The sequence below is a fragment of the Ambystoma mexicanum genome, chromosome 13, assembly GCF_040938575.1.
Source record: "Ambystoma mexicanum isolate Mex_15411 chromosome 13, UKY_AmexF1_1, whole genome shotgun sequence".
NCBI lineage: Eukaryota > Metazoa > Chordata > Amphibia > Caudata > Ambystomatidae > Ambystoma > Ambystoma mexicanum.
This window is the reverse complement of record NC_090938.1, coordinates 422,235,927-422,240,513: the sequence shown is the minus strand read 5'-3', so window position 1 is coordinate 422,240,513 and position 4,587 is coordinate 422,235,927.

Here is a 4,587-nt window from a genome sequence, read left to right as displayed (position 1 = left end):
CACTTCATGCTGGGACCTTTCCCCTGTTATCAAGATGCTGAGCTGTTAGGCAGAAACCGGTGCAGTTCCCTTAGGGACCACTGCAAAAGATTTAAGACTACAGGTGTTGGCAGTACACCCACTTGGTAGCAGTCTGTACCACCCAGATTTACCTGGTAGCTGTGGCTGAGCAGTCAGACTTCCCTCAAGAAGAGTTAGGCAGTATGCAGAGTATACACAATAGGCACACAGGTACAATAATACAAGCAAACACTGACCAGAGCTTTGGTATCAAAGTATATAATTATTTATTTAAAAACACACAGTTTGAAACACTCCAGCACTCTTATTGAAAAATATTCTAAACACAGTTACTATTGTAATATATACACCCCTTTTCCCTTATCGGATAAGTCACAGTAAAACACCACTTATTTTCATACAGAGGTGAGCCCTTAACTAGATTGCACTCCAATAAGTTTGTGAGAAAGGGGGGGAGACAGAATATGGAAAGGTACACCACTCTAAGGTTCAGGAACACTACAAGCAAGACAGAAGAGCAAAAGTCACTGGTGAGCCAAAGTCCAAAGGCTGGGCCCACTCTTAGAGAGAGCAGAGCACAAATGCGCCCAAGATAACACAGTTACACTAGGCTTTGAAAGTCTTGCAGAGGGTTCAAAAAGGGTTTAGAGAGGCTTTAAGAAAGTTTAGCCAGGGTGTCCAAGACTAACCCAGGTTCGAAAGCTGGGGACTAAATCTACCCCGTACAGTCGGTAGCAAGGGAAGCCAGACGGGACATGGTACCTTAAGTGGGAAGGATCCTCCAGCGGTGGCAGTTGTTCCTGGTAGTGGGTGCAAGTTGCGTCGTCGTCCGGGGGAAGAGAAGATCTCGAATTGGAGGAAAGATGAAGGTCGTTGCACTACCAGGGAAGAAACCAGCCGCAGAGTTTTCCGGTTAAAGGTGGTACCTTTGTTTTGCGGTGGTGGTAAAATGTGGTATCCCGGTTGCCGGGGTGCTTGGCATGGGCAAGACGGCCATGAGATATGTCGGGAAAGCGAAACGACAGTGAAACTGGTTATCCCCACCAGTCAAAGGAAGAAGACTCTCCGGCGGGAAATCTCCTCTGTCGTTGGAAAAGTGGTGAGGCAGTCCAGCAGGGCTCCACCGGTGGTGGTGTCGTGGCAGGTCTGCTCAGCTTCTCCCTCGTCAGATTCTTAGGTCCTGTGGCGACTTCTGAAGTTCCAGTCCCCAAAGCCCTGCTTTTATGCAGCAAACCCCCATTCACTCAGCCTAGCTGTCACTCAAACAGGCTAAGTGGTGAGCCGGCCGGCTCACTACTTGGGCCAATCAGGATGGAGTGTGACTTTAGTTGCCTAGGCAACTCAGTCCAGGGTGCCTAAATTCCCCTCCATGCCTCCTAAGTACCCCAGACAGAGTGGCACCACTTTGGAGGGCTTCTGTGGAGAAGCCCGCCAAAAAGTGGAAAAAAGGGCTGGACTTGGGTTGGAGTCACAGAAGAGAACACAAACGCCATTTTAGAATCAAGTTTTGGCAAAAAATACCAACCGGAGAATTAATATTAATTAAATATACCGGCGGTATGTTCGAGGCTACCGTAAATAATTAAATAAAGATAGTAGCCTAAAACAATGGGAAATCCCATAGGAAAATATTCGCTGTTGAATATAAAAAGTAGTATCCACTGCCACCAGCCAAAACTCGATCAGGGGGGACGGGGACGTGCCCCCTCGACTAACAGACCCTGGGGCAATTGAATTGTCCCAGCCAGTACGTCCACAATATGATGGTTTGTACTGGTTCTGTTCAGAATTTAAGACTAGTAAAGTCAATGGTGACTTTACATGCCCTGGGAGACAGTAGTCAGTCCCAGGGTATGGAGTCTATACTGGGGGGTCACTATGACACCCCTGTGTTACTGCACGGAGGGTGCTGTGTAACACACATCACAAAAACACATGAAGCCCTATGGAGTAAAAGACCCCAGAGCCCATTAAACACATCTAGATTCAATGAAACACACTCAAATCATGCCCAAGAGTGAGGGTAAAAAAGTCTCACTCTTGGCAGGAGAAAAAAATAAACCACAAAAATCCAGCAAAGCTGCTGGGGGACTCACTAGGTTAGGAAATTCAGCCTAAACAGAGAATTCTCCCTAACACTCGCCCCCCCCCCCAGACTAAGGGACAGGGGGATTTAATCCACTCCTGGATGAACCTCATACCTCTAGTCGATGACATACATCCTAGAGAGTCCATCAGCATTTTGATGGTGACACCCTGACCTATGTTCTATGGCCCAATCAAAGGTTTTCCTTTGTAAGCTATATGACCTACAAACCCTTTGAGGAACATCAGTCTTTTTAAAGTTATAGGGGATCTGGTTGACCAGTCCCTCAGAAGTTGTTACAACTTCTGAACCTGTGTTAGGCTTTTTCAGGGGGTCCTTATAAAGGATTCCCTTAGATCTAGAGGGGCCTCCAAGGTTCCTCACCACCTCTCTTTTGGGAGCAGGTTGGGTCTTAGGCCTCTTGGTTGGAGGGGCTGGGGTTAGGCAATGTACCTGCTTCCCCTTCCTCTTAGATCTAACCTTACCTACTTTAGGAGTTTCCCCCCTAATACTAGGATTTGAGTTGGAGTCTTCAGTAGAAGGTCCAACAGTCTGAAGGTTTTTGGCCTTAGACTTTTCTTTCCTGGTTTTCCACCAGCATTGAGAATTACCAGTTCTCTTAGGCATAGGTAAGGGCCCAGTAGGTCTATCCTCCTCTTCCTCAGAAGTAGGGGGGGTCACAGACTCTGAAACTGGGGGAACAATGATGGAGCTTGGTTGGGGCTCCCATTTCCCTAATGTACTAGCCTGAAATGTGCCTGGGTTAGAGGTCAACTTAATAACACCGGGGCTTGTAGTGGGGGTCTCAGTAGAGGTTCCCACAGGCTTAGAGTGTTCCCTTAAGGTGGCCTCTCTAGCCAATTTGGTTAGGTTCTGGGTCTCCATACTGGGAGGCCTGGGGGTATGTGACACTACTCCTAGAGTTCTCGGGTCATTCCCCAACAGGACTTTCCCAGGCACCTCAGTCTGAACACTGACAGGGATCCTCACTGTCATTTTGTTACACTGAATGAGGGCTGGTAGAATAGGAACCATTTGGACAGGGCCTCCAGACATCTTAGTGGGACCTTTGGGTGCTTTTGCCACATCCTCAGGTTGAAAGAAGCTTTCATCCACTACTGTTCTGCTGGCCCCAGTGTCTCTCCTGGCAGGAGTATCCTGGCCATTGACAAAAACACTGTCCACATAATACACCTTAGAGTTAACCAGCAGGGAGTTATACACAGCCCTATTCTTGGGTCTAACCAGATCCATAGGCTCTAAGTTTACAGTTGCTTGAAGACCCAAGGGTTCTTCAGCAAAGAGTTCAAAGTGGGCACTAGCCATCTGTACTTCATCCTCAGGAGTGAAGGCTAAGGAGACTGTGCTGATCCCTGCAGGTTTACCCTTGCATCTGGGATCCCCTTTGATATGGTCAGTTGCCTTACAGATATAGCATTGTCCAAATGCTCTCTGAAAGGGTGGCTTGTTCTGACCTCCTTCTGGTTGTTGACCAGAAGGTACACTAGCCTCATTCGGTTTACCCTGGGGCTTACCCTGGTTATTCTGTTGTTTGTGGCCCTCTTTGGTATGGGAGGTATTAGAATTCTCTGGATTCACTTTAGGTGGTTGCTTTCCCTCATCCTTTTTCTGAGTGACCCCTGAATCCTTGTGAGTGGCCCTGTTGGCAACCCACAAGTCAGCAGCCTTAGCTAGTCTTCTATAATCTAGTTCCTTTGAATCAGCCAAGTGCTGTCTGAGCTCAGGAGAGCAGGCATCATAAATTGACTCCAACATAAAAAGATTTTTCATACCTTCATAAGTGTTCACCTTGTAACCCTTAATCCATCCCTCTAAGTTTTTCAAACATTCACTCACCCAGGTAGCCCAAGGGGTACCATCATTCTTTTTGAGGGTTCTAAACCTCTTAAGAAACTGGGAAGGGGTCTTCCCAAATCTAGCTATCAGAGGTAGTTTCACACATTCATACTCTTTCCTATCCTCCTCCCCCAACTCCATTACCACATCAGTTGCAACAGGGGGAAGCCTAGAGAACAACCAGGTGAGTAAGTCATTTCCTGTGATGTTCTGGAGCCCATGATTATATTCAAACAGAGACAACCAATCCAACACATCCAACTTAGGCTCATACATAACAACCAATTATTTAGGCATCTGGGGTATTTTAGGACTGGAACTTCTAGAGGAGCCAGAGAGAGAAGCATTTTCGACAGATAATTTCTTCATTTCTAGCTCATGCTTGAGCTCCATTTCCCTTAGCCTTAGTTCTTGATTCGTTTCCTGATGTCTCTGTTCAGCCAGAGTATTCAGTCTCTTGAACTCTAGTTCAAGTTTCATTTTCTCTAATTCGAGATATTGAGGACTTAGTGTGGGACTTGGCAAAGGCCCAGTAGGTACAGCAGGTAGAGCAGACAGAGGCCTAGGGGGGACAGTCACAGCAGCCTCACCCTCCTCTTCTGACTCTTCCTCAAGATTATCAA